Below are 15,913 nucleotides of genomic sequence, written 5' to 3' on the forward strand. Positions count from 1 at the left end.
GCGATATCTCGTTTGTCGAAACAACAAAACATGTACCTGAGGCACACATACGATCACACTTCCTCGAACTCCAAGCGAAGTACTGCTGTGCCGAATATTATACAGATGCTTCCAGATAATCTGCTGGTGTCGCGTATGGAGCTCTCGGGCCATTCTGTTTCACCTCGGATTCTCTAAATCCTAACACAGGTATTTTCACGGCTGAGGCGTACGCGATACTCTCAGCTGTAAAACATATCGAAGTAATCTCAATAAGGCCATAATTTTCACAGATTCATTAAGCGTAGTAAGGGCCTTAATGAGTTTACGAAAACATAAGAACCCTGGTTTTATTAAACTATACACAGAAGTATGCTTAGCCTTAACATGCAACCAAAACATCGTCCTATGTTGGGTACCTGGCCATAGGGGCATAAAAGGTAATGTAGCTGCTGACGAAAGTGCAACGTCAGTCGTCTTTAATAAAACGGATGTGGATAAACCCATAGCAGCAGCAGAACTTAAGCCATTCTTACGCCGCAAACTGAGGAAGCACTGGCAGGACCAATGGGATAATGCAGTAGAGAATAAGCTATACCTTATCAAACCAAAATTAGGGAACTGGATATCTGAAAGAACAGCAAGACATAAGGAAGTGCTTCTTTGTAGATTAAGAATACGACATACTTACGCCTCTCACTGCTACCTTTTGACGGGAAGGGAACCTCCAACATGTACTAAATGTGGCAAGAGACTTACAGTTATTCATGTTCTTATTCAATGCACTGAAATAGAGGCAGCAAGAAAAAAGTACTTTCCCTCCACTTATATCCAACACATACCGTTACATCCAGCATTTTGTCTTAGCAATGAACCCCTTTTTACTTTTCAATCACTATTCAACTTTTTATTTGGAACTGACACCCTAAATGTGATTTGGCCAGGCTACTTGTAGCGCGGCCTCCACCTGGAGGTCGTAGCTGCAATAAAAACATTTTCTAGAGCACCTGCCTCCCAGCCCTTCCTTTCAAGGATTTGCTGAGGCACTAGTGCTACAGATTTTACATATTTTACTAATTATCCCCCATCTTGCGAAACATCTATTGTCATCGCAGAAACGACCAATCACTGTCATCTTTATATTATGTATATACTTGTATTTCACGCACTTTAGAGTAAATAAATTTTAGGCCCTTTTAAAGCCACATTGCACCACATGCATATGCAGCACTTTTTAGCGAATATTTTAGGCCACTATACAGCCGTGTTTCATTACTCCCCGCAATTAACACCCATATATCATTCACAAGTACAAATAATCGACTAGGCGCTCTTTGGCCACATCTGGCCCTTGCGCCAATAAACTCCACAAATCAATCAATCAATCAATTAAAATACGGGCAGTGAAAAACTTTCCCGTGCCAATATGTGCAAGGATGTTCGCAGATTCTTGGGCCTTTCCTCCTACTTCCGTCGGTTTGTCCGAAATTTTGCGAACGTTGCGCGCCCTCTCACTCAGCTCCTCAAGAAAGACGCCGCATTCATTTGGGGCCCTGAGCAAGCTGGCGATTTCACCGAGCTGATTGAGCTGCTTACGTCCCCGCCCATTCTCGCTCACTTTGATGCGTCAACTCATACAGAAGTCCGCACCGATGCCAGTGGCCACGGCATTGACGCTATCTTGGCACAGAAACAAGGGTGAGAACGTGTTATTGCCTACGCCACGGCCTTCTTTCCTCAAAACCTAACAAAACAAGACAAACTTGCGAGTTTGCTTTCGCATGTGATGGTTTGCGAGTGCGTGTCGCGGTTTAAAGAAGGAAAGGTTCATGGCAGAAGTGCAAGCGCTAAAGCTAGAGTTTTGCTGGAAGCAGTCCACATAAAAAAGGCGGGTCTGTGCATCAGCGATGCTTCAATAAATTTGTACTCGGTTGAGCGCACATTTCTGGAGAGATTTGAAAAATCGTAACATATGGCTTTTCTTCTATTGGTCAAGTGCTCACTTCTTGCTGCTTAGGTGTTCTATCATTTTTCACTTCCCGTAACTGTTTGCGATATTGCGATAAAGAAGGCTGGCGCAGTTCGGTTGTGCTCATGTGTTTCGATTCTCTTAAATGTTGAACCATTTTCAAAAAATATACCAGTTGTCAGTAGTGTTTCTTCGTCGTTGTGTCGTCTTTTCACCGTGTGTTCGTCCTTTTTAGCGCTACCTTCTGTTTTAAATAATGCATCACCAACTAGCCCAGCACCAAGTTTTATTTAAGCATATTTCTAGTACAGTGGGCCCATCTTTTTTGTGTTTTCTCCTTCGGAGTCTCACGTCAAGTCATCCTCGTTCACCAACATTCTTCTGTGTCACTTCGTCAATGCCACTTGCCACGCTCGACGCCTAGCGTTCAGCCGTAGGAAAGGCTGGATTCCGGATGAAGTTGTCGCGCTCTTCGGCCCTGTCACGCCTTCCTGGGGCCATGTTAAAAAGACTGTGGAAGACTCTCAGAGAAGAGATCTGGCGCCAAGTAAGGCTGTTCCAGGACTGGCTACACCTGGCCTGCAATTCCCAATACCCAGAGTGCCTCACTGCACGGATGTATCGCACCTTCAAGTCCCAGGCTGCTCAAATCACACAGGTAAATTGGTCCTTTTTACTTAAGCACCATCTCAGTAATGTTGCAAGGAATGAGCGTTCACCCAAGAATGCAGTTGTTGTTGTAGGAGATGTTACGATCCCTGAGAAGGTCCAGCAAGGTTTTGCAAAAAGGGCCACAATACGCTGTTGATACATTTGTGCCATCTCACGACCTGCTCGCCACCAATAGAAACATCGCCCAGAAGGCCAAAGGAGAAGAACTTCAGAGGCGCGTTCTTCGGGGAGCAGACAGCATCGCAAAGATTGTTCCCAACACGGCCAGTCGTACCTCGAGACGTGTGTTAGACGGGATTGTCGCGTATTTCAAGGAACACAAGCTATCTCTTTTACAAGCGGGCAAAAACCGATGCTTCGTTGTCATGCATGCGGGCATGTACAAGGAAAAAGCCTTGCAAGCAGTTGAGAAGAACTTTGTGCGAGTGAAGAAAAGCGATGTGCGTGCAAAAACGAGGTTCATGAACTTCTGTAAAGAGTTGAACCTGACCAAATTAGGCAATGATATCTCCAATTGCAGAGGTAACTCTTTGAATACTTCCTTCGCAGCTAAAACTCACAAACCTGACATTCCTTTTAGGAACATTATTATTAAGAACGGAACCTGGCACAATATGTCAGCCGCTTTCTACAATGTAAGCTTAAGTCAATAAAAGTGAACGATTCCTTCATGACAAAAAATCGCAAGAAGTTACAAACTTTCTCCAGAACCGCCATTTGGGTTATGCTTTCTCTGTGGATGTGGAGGACTTATTTTATTCCGTCCCTCAACCTGAACTTTTAGTTGTGTGAAGGAGACTGTCGAAAATTTAGGCGAACGCTGTTTTCCATCCACAGCAGGAGTTTCTTTTGATGATTTTTAAAGCTTTTAGAATTTTACCTGAGTGTCACTTTTATCCTTTTTGACAGGCAGCATTTTCTTCAGCGCAGTGGCATTTGTATTGGGTCCAGTCTTGCACCTATCTTGTGCGAGATCTTTTTAGCTCATGTTGATCACCTTTTGGATCGAGATTTATTTGGAGGCCCGGTTTTAAAAGCTTTTAGATATGTCGACGATTTTTTGATCTTCTCTAAAGCTCCTAATGACATTTCTTTTGAAGATTCTGTACGACAGGTCTTAAGTACTTTTAATGACCATGGTAAAGGACTGGCGTTTACCCGTGAACTGCCGCAAAATGGCGACATACGTTTTTTAGACCTCAGGCTGAGGATAACAAAGGACACACCTGTTGGGCGTATTTCCCACGTGCAAAGAAAGAGCTTTTGCTCTATGAATCGTCTCATTCAAAGACCGTGAAAAGAGCAATTGCATCGCTCTGCATGGAATCGGCACTTCAAAAGTCGTGCCAGCACGAAATGCTTTTTAGCTTTGTCAATCAGGTTCGCACGCTTTTGGCAGCAGGCTTCCCTTGCTCGGTCCTTGTAGCAGTCGCTGAAACCCTACTCAAGATATTTGGTCCCCGACGAATGCAGGCTGCACCTGAACGCGTGAAGACCAAACATGAGGTGATGCCTCAGATTGATAAGGTTTTGTACAACCTCAAAAAGTGGCCAGCAGGCACAATGTGCCGCTTGTTTTTTCTGCGCCAAACAAGTTGGCGAAGCTGTGGTGATGGTCAGAGCGGTTGCAAAAAGCAGCATGAAGATGTCTTCGTCAGGTGTGCCCTAGGGGTGGTTTACTTTATTCCCCTGTCCTGCGGAAAGTGCTATATCGGGCAGACGGGGCATTGCCTCAATGACCGCTTAAGGGAACTCTCTAAAAACTTAACAAAACAAGAAAAACATGCGAATTTATTTTCGCGTGTGGTGGTTTGCGAGTGCGTGTGGCGGTTTAAAGAAGCAAAGGTTCTAGGCAAAAGTGCAAGCGCTGAAGCTAGACTTTTGCTGGAAGCTTTCCACATACAAAAAAGGCGGGTCTGTGCATCAGCGATGCTTCAAGAAATTTGTATTCGGCTGAGCGCACATTTTTGGAGAGAATTAAAAAATCGTAACATATGGCTTTTCAATTTGTCATGTGCTCACTTCTTGCTGCTTAGGTGTTCTATATCATTATTCGCTTCCCGCAACTGTTTGCGATATTGCGATAAAGAAGGCTGGCGTAGTTCAGTTGTGCGCATGTGTTGTGATTCTCTTAAATGTTGAACCCTTTTCAAAAAATAAACCAGTGGTCAGTAGCGTTTCATTGTCGTTGTGTCGTCTTTTCACCGTGTGTTCGTCCTTTTAAGCGCTACCTTAAGTTTTTTACAATTCTTTCCTCTGCTGGGCGCAATTATTCCATCACCGAACGCGAGTGTCTGGCTCTCGTTTGGGCAGTGGGTAAATTCCACCCCTATTTGTACGGCGGCCAATTCACAGTCATCACTGATCCCCACGCTCTGTGTTGGCTTTCGTCCCTCAAAGATCCTTCAGGGCGCCTTGGCCACAGGGCTCTGCGCCTTCAAGAATATAACTACGCAGTTGTATACAAGACCGGCCCGATACATTAAGATGCGGACTGCTTGTCGCGCCATCCTGTTAACCCTCCTGACGTATCTGCGGCCGTCAAACCTGTCAACGTTCTCTCTCTGGCTGCTTTTCGCGATATTGGAGCCGAACGTCGGGACGCCTCCTTAGAAGACCTTATTCAACCGCTCACTTCAACCACGCCCGATTCTTCCCTTCGCATGTTTGAACTCCAAGATGGCATATTGTACCGCTCTAACATTCGCCTCCGGACTGCCATGCCCGACTCTTTGTTGTGCCTGAGCATCTGCGTCAGACTGTTCTCGCCCAGCTTCATTGTGTCCCGATTGCCGGTCACCTTGGCATTTCGTGGACGTATGACCGCGTTCGTCTGCGCTTCTATTGGCCTGGTCTATACCGTGACGTCTGCCGTTACGTCGCTGCGTGTGACCTTTGTCAACGACGCAAAAAGCCGATCACACTCTCTGCTGGTCGCCTTCAATTACTTGACGTACCATCAGAACCATTCTTCCGTGTAGGTGTTGATCTTGTAGGCCCTTTTCCTACGTCTAATTCGGGAAACAAGTGGATTGCTGTAGCAGCAGACTACGCCACCCGATATGAAATCACACGGGCTCTTCCAACAAGCTGCGCAACTGATGTCGCCGACTTCCGCCTAGAGAACGTCATCCTTAACCACAGCGCCCCTCGACAGATCCTCACCGACCGCGGCCGCTACTTTCTTTCTAAAGTTGTCAACGACATTCTGCACTCTTGTGCGACTAAACACAAACTTGCTACTGCTTACCATCCACAAACGAACGGTCTAACGGAGCGCCTTAACCGCACACTTACTGACATGCTGTCCATGCACGTCTCCGCTGACCATCGCGGCTGGGACCGTTGCGCTGCCGTTCGTTACTCTCGCCTGTAATTCGTCTCGCCATGATAACGCCGGCCTCTTCCAATTCTTCCTCTTGTTTGGCCGCGACCCTACGCTACCTTTCGACACCATTCTGCCTGCTAGCCTCAATTCCACGTCCGAGTACACCAGTGAAGCCATACTCAAAGCTCAAGAAGCACGCCATATTGCCCGACGTCGACTTGTGGAGTCGCAGGAGAATCAGCGACGCTTATATGACGCCCGCCATCGTGACGTCCATTACACACCGGGCACCCTGGTTCTCCTTTGGTCGCCGTCGCGACGCGTTGGCCTCTCGGAGAAGTTACTTTCACGCTACTTTGGCCCTTTTTGTGTCTTGCGTAAAGTAACTGACGTCACGTACGAAATCGCCGCTCTTGAGCCAACCGCGGCTCAGCGTCGCTTCGGCGTTGTCCATGTCACTCGTCTTAAGCTGTATCACTCGCCCGCCTCCTTAACAGCACCGAGCCGGTGCTCCCGCAACCGGCGGTCATGTGACACGTTGACGAAGAAGATGTGGTCAGCTTGGTCGGAAGAAGACGACGCTCTGGACTTCGCGCGCTGTCTACCATCTTGTCAACCGGTACGATTATTGTAGATATCCTGTAACTTAACAATATATATATATATATATATATATATATATATATATATATATTGTTATGTGTGGAAAGACACAGACGAAAGACGCTATTTACACGCTATTTACACTGGAGCCAGGCGGACACTCGCTCGTGCCAAGGGCACCGGCGAACTTCGTCGTTCTCGCGGCGGATCGTCTCTTGAGCATCGCTCGATGATATCGTAATATTACCCCCCGGCGGCAAAAGCACCGTCACGGTGCTGTTAAATATCCAAGGTGCATGGAGCGTTGTAGGGCTTGAGTCGGGTAATGTGGACAATGTCACTGGTTGTCACAGCGGAGGACGTAGTGGGCGTGGCTAGAACTATTTCATAAGTGACATCGGTCACTTTGCGTATCACACGATGTGGGCCTGTGTAACAGGAAAGCAGTTTTTCACAAAGGCCGACTTTACGCGATGGTGACCAAAGCAACACGAGGGCACCGGGCACAAGATAGACATCACAGTGACGAAGGGCGTAGCGTTGTTTCTGCTTGACTTGAGACACTTGTAGACGAGCACGCGCAAGTTGGCGAGCATGGTCAGCATGGGCGATTGCATCACGGGCATTATCGCTAGTTGAAGCTGTGGCGTACGGAAGCACAGTGTCCAGTGGTAGCGTCGGTTCGCGGCCATACAAGAGGTAAAACAGGAAAAGCCAGCAGTTTCGAGACGGGAAGAGTTGTATGCAAATGTAAGGTAGGGCCAGGTCCCAGTCACGGTGGTTGTCTGAAACGTATTTGAATAGCATGTATGTAAGGGTGCGGTCCCAACGCTCAGTGAGGCCGTTCGTTTGAGGGTGGTAGGAGGTGGTAAATTTATGCTGTATTCAGCCAGCACGCGTGATGTTGTCAATGACTTTGGCCGAAAACTTACGGCCAGGGTCTGTTAGCAATTGATGCGGAGCACCATGCAACAAAATGATATCATGTAGGAGGAAGTCCGCAACATCAGTTGCGCAGATGGTCGGAAGAGCGCGGGCTACGGCGTAGCGAGTCGCGTAGTCCGCCGCGACTGCAACCCACTTCTTTCCCTATGTTGATTCCGGAAATGGGCCGAGAAGGCCCAAGGTGATACGATGGAAGGGTTCGGCAGGGGTGTCGAGTGGCTGCAGGTAACCAACCGGGAGCTGGGAAGGCGTCTTGCGTCGTTGGAAACGTTCACAAGCGGCGACCTAACGTCGTACGGAACGGGCCAGGCCCGGCCAGAAAAAGACGGCGACGTACACGGTCATAGGCTCAATATATGCCGAGGTGGTCTGCCGTTGGTGCGTCGTGAAGCTCTTCTATAACGGTGGAGCGGAGGTGTGCTCTGATGTAGGCGTCACGACGTTGCTAGTCGGCGAAATGAAGCAGCTGTGATACAGAGAATACGCAAGCAGCACTGGTAATATTGGAGGAGTCAGAGTCATGCACAGGGTAACGCGACAAGCTGCCAGCGTCTTGGTGCAGGCGGCCAGACTTGTACACCACGGAATATGAAAATTCTTGCGGCCTTAAAGCCCATCGACCAAGTCGGCATGTAGGAACATTTAGCAATATGAGTCAGCAAAGAGCATGATGGTCAGTGACTACGCAAAAGGGCGACCGTAAAGGCAAGGACGGAACTTCGCAACCGCCCAACAACAGCAAGGCATTCTCGTTCCGTAATGCAAAAGTTGCGCTCCGATGGTGCTAGGAGGCGGCTCACATAAGCAATAACGCGATCTTGGCCACGCTGACGCTGGGCTAAGACGGCACCTATGCCATGACCGCTGGCATCTGTACACAATTCTGTAGGGTCGAAGTGGGCGAGAATGGGTGGTGAGGTTAGAAGACTGAGGAGACGAGAGAAGGCGGCGGCTTCCGAAGTACCCCACGAAAAACTTACGCCTTTCTTCAAAAGATTTGTGAGAGGTCTAGCAATTGCCACAAAATCTTGAACAAAACGACGATAGTACGAGCATAGCCCTACAAAACTTCGAACGTATGCGGCTGTCTTCGGAACCGGAAAGTCTCGGAAGCGCGTGTGTTGCCTGTAAGACTGTACTACGGAAGCGTCAACGAAATGACTCAGAAGAGTAATTTGGCGGTGGCCAAGATAACATTTAGAAGAGTTAACCTGCAGCTTCGCCTTTCCAAATACATCAAGTATAGTTGCTAGACGCTCAAGGTGAGTGTCGAACGTTGGCGAGATGACGATGACGTCGTCGAGCTGGCAGAGGCATCTGTACCATTTGAAACCTTGGAGCAAGGAGCCCATCATACGTGCGAAGGTCGCTGGGCGTTGCATAATCCAAACGACATTACTTAAATTAGTATAGACCATTAGGTGTGATGAACGCGTTTTTTTCTCTGTCCATATCGTCAACAGCAATCTGCCAGTATCCAGAACGAAGATCAATAGAAAAGAATTAGCTGGAACTGTGCTGGCAGTCAAGGCCGTGGTCTGTGCGTAGGAGCGGGTAGACGTCTTTCTTAGTTATGTTGTTCAGATGACGGTAATCTACACAAAAACGCCACGTGTCGTCCTTCTTCTTAACCAAAACCACAGGTGACGCCGACGGACTCGAAGAAGGCACAATGATGTTTTTATCTAGCATTTGGTCACTTCACTTTAAATTACTCGGTTTTTCGACGCAAAAACTCGGTACGGTCAACGGTGAACAGGCGTACCATGGCCACTAAGAATCCGATGCCTGACCGCGAGCGTCTGGCCTAAAGGGCGATCGCTGAAGTCGAAAATATCTCGCTAGGACGATAATATTTGGCAAAGGCCTTCAGTAGGCGCAGAGGACAGGTCCGTCGCGAAAATTTTCTTTCGGTTCGGATCGGCACCCGAGGCTGGCGCGCGCGTGGTGCGGAGGGGGGGGGGGCTGCAGAGCTCGCAAGTACCATCGGTCGATCACGCTGCCACGTGATGGTCGCCGAGACAATCCACGTTGGCAAGTTCCGACATTACCTTGCGGTAGGATTTGCTTTTCCAAGCTAAAGTTATACATAGGCATGTGAGTGCGGTTCGCAGTAATAGTAAGTATACTGCGAGGCACGGTAACGCCAAACTGCATGGAATGTCGGGCAGAGGAGTGACGAAGTACTCGCCATCAGGAAGTTGTAGGGAAGACAACAGTTCAATATAGGCTATTCACTTTGGCAGCAGGCGAAGGAAGCCGGTGGGGCATAAGTGGTACTGGGGTGCGTCAGAAGGTTCTACGAGAATGGGTAACTCAAGGCGAAGCGTACTGGCAGAGCAGTCAATAAGAGCAGAATGCGCGGAGACAAAATCGAGGCCGAGAATTAGATCGTGGGGGCAATGATCAATCACGGTGAAGAGCACAGGAGTATGGTGGCCGGCGATGCTGACACGTGCCAACACATTCTGATGAGAGGCCCAGTACCACCATCCGCAATGCGGACCACGCGTGCCGACGCTGCGGTGAGGAGTTCCGTTCAGTCGTCGTCGGAAGGCAGCACTCATAATAGAAAGATGTGCTCCTGTATCGCTGAGTGCCATGACAGGATAGCTGTCAACGTCAACGTCAAGAAGGTTTTGGTTCGTAGGTAACGTGAGCAGATGATTTGAGCGCAGGGTCGACAACGGAGCTTCACCTCCAGAAATTGCAGTGTCTAGTTTTCTGGTGGGATCCGGGAGGCGATAGGCGGCGCAAGAGAAGCGACGGGGTTGGGGCGAACGAGACTGATGGGGTTGAGGTGAGGGCGAGCGGCTGTAACGAATGTTCGGAGCAGAAGCATCAGCGGCAGTGGGTTCATGGCGGGTAGTATAGGGAACAGAAGGTACAAATGTGCGGGGATAAAGCGGCGGCGTATGTCCGAAGAGGTGGTGGCCATCGGTTGCGGCAGTGACGAGCGACGTGGCCGATGCGACAGCTGTGGAAGCAGATCGGCCTGTCATCAGGAGTACGCCATTTGGACGGGTTGCGGCGAGATGTGGCAGAAAAAGACTGCCGGGGACGAGGAGGGCCACTAGAGAACTGGGGAACGCTGGGTTGAGAAAAAAGTTGAACACACAGAGTTCCGACCCATGTTCTGAAATTCCTATCTGTCGGCGGCCTGAATCATCGCAGTTGTCGCTGCTGGTGGATCGGGAGGCGTCGCTGAGAAAGCTGGCGAACAACCGACCTCGAGTTCGCAGCGAACAATACGGGTTACGTCGTCACAGGTGGTAGTCTGACGCAGTCGACCCTTACAAGTCGACGTAGCAGCAGTGTTGGGTAGCCGCGTGATGTGGTGTGAGATACGGCGGCTCTTAGCTTGTTCAAAGGACGGCATTCGTTTATGATGGCGTCGGTAGTTGAGACGTTGTCGAAAACAAGCAAATTGAAATCGGCGTCGGCGATGCCTTTTAGCACATGCGCCACCTTATCTGCTTCAGACATAGCATGGTCAGCTTTGCGGCTTAGAGCCGAGACGTCGAGGATATATGAAACGTATGGCTCTGCAGGTGTCTGAACACTAGACACAAGAGCTTTTCTCGCAGCAACCTCGCATCCAATGGGGTCGCCGAACAGTTTCCGTGGCTTTTCTTTGAAACTGCCCCAACTGGTTATCTCGTCGTCATGCATTTGGTGCGACACGGGTGGGGTGCCGCCGAGTTAAAACATTACATTGGCGAGCATAATGGTTGGGTACCATCTGTTATTAGCGCTGGCATGTTCATATAGCTTGATCCATTCGGCAACATCATGTAGCTCCTGGCCAGAGAACACACCAGGGTCGCGATTTTGGGCAACCGTGACAATTGGAGCAGTTGGACCAGCCGAAGCCGTTGCAGATGCGAGCTCGTCACCGGGAGGCTTGGTGACAAGCTCGATGTACTGACAACTCCGGAGTTCCCTGTCAAGGACGGGGATCGCTCACCTCCACCAGAATGTTACACGTAGAAAGACAGCGACGAAAGATGCTAATAACAGGCTATTTACACTGGAGCAAGAGCGCCAGGCCTGCATTCGCTCGCGCCAATGGCACAGACCCACTTCGTCGTACTCGCGGCGGCTCCTCTCTTGAGCATCTCGCGATAATATGGTAATAATATGTCGCTCATCTAAGCAATTAGCTCAGTTGGCACTCGTGACGTGAGAATGTTGTAAGTATTAATCCTCTTAATCATACATTAAACATGAATTCGCACTTTGCTATGGGATATATCTCTTGCACTTAGATTCTGTAAATTGGCAATGACCATTTACGAAATGAGACACCACCAGTACAGTGTTCGCCTGCTCTAGACCTCCACGCATGCCTGGAAAGTACTTGTCAGATGTTATCATATCACGCAGTACCACCAGCTCAAAAAACCCCTAGTCCACAGTGATGAAAGCATCTGTGCATATTCGTTCATAGGCCTTTGAACAAAAACGCATCGCTCCGTACGGGGTTATCTGGACAAGAAGCTTGAGCGTGTAACCACTCCTATAATTGGAATACCCACCCTTTCTGCTCCAAAGTATGGGGCTACTCTCTTCGGACCTCCGTGTAATTTATTAGCGTAGGACCCTAGAGAATAGTGAACCTTGAATCAACAGGGAATTGTGGCCTTTATGGCGTGCGTTGGTGGATGGTATATCTACGTTAAAATGACACAGCACAGTGTACGTAGCACAATGTTGAAGTGCCTTGATGCTGTAATTCTGCTGACGCGCTAAGGATGAGTAAGTGATGCTCAACTTAAGCTTCATCAGAGAAATAACCAGCCTGTTGGATAATGCCATGTCAGACGTCTGTTCGGCAGATGCAGGTAGAAAGCTGAGCAAAACGGCGTTATGCCACAAAGTTCCCCGATAGCAGGGACAAATTATTTTACACTGTCGTATCCCATCCAAGTAACGCCGGAAGAAGTAAAGAAAGCCATGGGACCTATGCAAAGGGGGAAGATAGCTGGGGAGGATAAGATAACAGCAGATTTATTGAAGGATGGTGGGCAGATTGCTCTTGAAAAACGTGCTACTCTGTATACTCAATGCCTGATGACTTCCAGCGTAGCGGAATCTCGAAAGAACGCTAACACAATCCTAATCCATAAGAAAGAGGATGCCAATGACTTGAAAAATTATAGACCGATCAACTTACTGTGCGTTGCCTACAAACTATTTACTAAGGTAATCGCAAATAGAATTACGAACACCTTAAACTTCTGTCAAGCAAAGGACCAGGCAGTATTTAGCAAATTCGACTCAACCATATTCACACTATCAATCAGGTGATAAAGAAATGTGGGGACTCTAACCAACCCTTATATATAGCTTTCATTGATTACGAGAAAGCGTTTGACTCAGTCGAAACTTCATTCATGGAGACATTACGGAATCAGCATCTAGACGAGATATATGTAAAAATACTGAAAGATATCTACAGCGGCTCCACAGCCACCGTAGTGTTCCATAAAGAAAGCAAAAAAATCTCAATAAGAAAAGGCATCAGGCACGCAGTTAGGATCTCCCCAATGCTATTCACAGCACTTTTATAGGAGGTATTCAGAGGCCTGGATTCAGAAGAATTGGTGATAAGAGTAAATGGAGAATACTTTAGTAACTTGGGATTCGCTGATGATATTGCCTTGCTTAGTAACTGAGGGGACCAATTGCAATGCAAGCTCACCGACCTGGAGAGGCAAAGCAGAAGGGTGGGTGAGACTCTCCAGTGTGCCTTGAATAGACTGGATGACAGGCCATTTACGGAAGCGAAGATCTTGGGAGCCTGGCCTCACAGTTGATCAGCGCGAGAAAGCAGTTCGAGCGCTTTTAGAGCGCAGCTCTTTGGCGTCCGTTCCTGGGTTTCGCGTCGTCGTCGGCGTTGTCGTCGGCCTCGTAACCAGCTCCGCCCCCCTTTCATCCCCCCAGCGCTAGCAGCGACCGACTGTTACCGCTGGATGCCGCTGATGCCGCTAGAGAGCCAAGATAACGTGACTGCATAGAACACCGTCGCCGCCATGCAGAAAGAGGAGGTAAGGGTCCCCCCCCCCTGTTCTTGTGCGGCGGATAGGGTGCTCTTCAGTTGCCGACGCGCCGGTTATTTCACGTAGGCCCCGGCACGTCGACGAATACGTGACCACCTTCCCACGGCTAGACCTGGTTCTTAGCGCTGCGGAAGCGAGGGTATCATATTGTTTGTGTCGGCATCGGCGGCGTTGTCCCTGAAACCAACTCCGCCGCTGGGGTTGACTCACTATCGGCGTCAGCGGCATCAGTCAGTCACTGCTATCTCTTCCCTCCTCCCTTTATCGTGTTGTCCGCTTGCTGCGCGCGCTTCTGCCCCCATCGTTTGCCGCTGGGTGTACACGCCGCCCCCCTCCCCCTCTTCCTGCGAGTCTCCGGTTGTCAAAGCGCCGGCTCGAACTTAATTCCTTTCTTCGCTCCTCCTCCAATGCAACCCCTGTGCGGTGGCAATCAGAGAGCCAGATCAGTGGCGGCGGATCTGTATATGTGCACCGCGCGAGCCGAAATTGCCGCTGCCGTTCGCCCTGTGCGGTGGCAATCAGAGAGCCAGATCGGTGGCGGCGGATCTGTATATGTGCACCGCCCGAGCCGAAATTGCCGCTGCCGTTCGCCACTGCGAAATTATCGGCCAGTTCTTTCTGAGCCATGAGCGAGACGACCGATGGAAGTCCTCCGTCTGCTGCTGCTGCTGCTGCTGCTAAACGAGCTGCCAGAGCAGAGGCCCAGCGCCGTCGCCATCAGAATCCAGAGGTGCGTGCCGCCGAAGCAGAAGCTTACCGTCGCCGCCATCGAGATGATCCAGGAGTACGGGAAATATAAAAAAAAATTCTGTGATAGCGCATACATGTGTTGCTCGATTTCTTTGCCTCAATCTATCGAAAAGGTGAAACAGCTTATTTGCTGCGCTCAAATTTCGCATTACGAAGTAACGTAATCGTCGGTAATTTTTTCACTACCTGAAGGCAACAGACTTGAGTGCCCGACTACAGACATCCTACACCTAAGTGATCCCTCTCTCTCTCTTACTCCCCATGCCCCTCCCCACGTATAGGGTAGCAAACTGAACTCCGTCTGGTTAACCTCCCTGCCTTTCCTTCTTCCCTTCTCTCTCTCTCTCCAATCTGTAGAAAAGTAATGTTTAACAGTCTCGGAAGACAACAGCAGTTTACGATAGGTATCGAGGCACTGGAAGTGGTAAGGGAATACATCTACTTAGGACAGGTAGTGACCGTGGATCCGGATCATGAGACTGAAATAATCAGAAGAATAAGAATGGGCTGGGTGTGCGTTTGGCACGCATTCTCAGATCATGAACCGCAGGTTGTCATTATCCCTGAAGAGAAGAGTGTATAACAGCTGTGTCTTACCAGTACTCACGTAGGGTGCAGAAACCTGGACGCTTACGAAAATGGTTCTACTTAAATTGAGGACGACGCAATGAACTACGGAAAGAAGAATGATGGGTTTAACGGTAAGGAATAAGACAAGGGCAGTTTGGGTGAGGGAACAAACGCGAGTTAATGACATCTTGAAATCAAGAAAAAGAAAGGGGCATGGGCAGGACATGTAATGAGGAGGGAAGAATAGCGATGGTCATTAAGGGTTACGGACTGGATTCCAATGGAAGGGAAGCTTAGCAGGGGGTGGCAGAATGATAGGTGGGCGGATGAAATTAAGAAATTTTCAGAGACAACATGGCCACAATTAGCACATGACCGGGGTAGGTGGAGAAGTATGGGAAAGGCCTTTTCCCTGCAGTGGCCTTAACCTGGCTGATGATATTGATGACGCCATAAAGCAGGCAGTTCTCTGGTGTGGTCCACTGCAATGCGACACTGTTGAAGGGCTGCATGAAAGTCCTGTATCAACAACAATCTTGTGAGAGATTGGTTCCGACCTCAGTCCCTTCTGATGAACATATAAATGAAAACATAGCTCCTGTGGAGGCGACATCTTCAGCTTGACAAGCCTGCATCAGATCGAAGTGAGTAGTTAGCAGAAACCACTCAGCAAAAAAAGAGAAAATTATATATATATGTCAGTAAAAAACAGAACACGCCCTCACAGTACCAGCTGCAGCTTGCGATAGTGACACGGTAAGAACGATGCCCTCTCTAATAAGCATTGCATTGCCTTGCCCTCCAGCAGGAGTACTGAGTGTTTCATTCACCTTAGCATGCTTCCTCGTGGAGGCAAATGTATAAAATTATTGTAAACCGTTTTTATAGAATTCCAGCCTGCGATGCTTCCCGTGAAACTGCCGTTCTGTCAAGCTATCATGAAACATCTTCTAAAGTAGCTGAGCGCAGCGTGTTGTGAAAATCAATTCGTCTAGAACGTTGCTTGGGCGTTTTCGTCTCTGTAAGCATCAGCGA

Source organism: Dermacentor variabilis, chromosome 8, assembly GCF_050947875.1.
Source record: "Dermacentor variabilis isolate Ectoservices chromosome 8, ASM5094787v1, whole genome shotgun sequence".
Taxonomy (NCBI): domain Eukaryota; kingdom Metazoa; phylum Arthropoda; class Arachnida; order Ixodida; family Ixodidae; genus Dermacentor; species Dermacentor variabilis.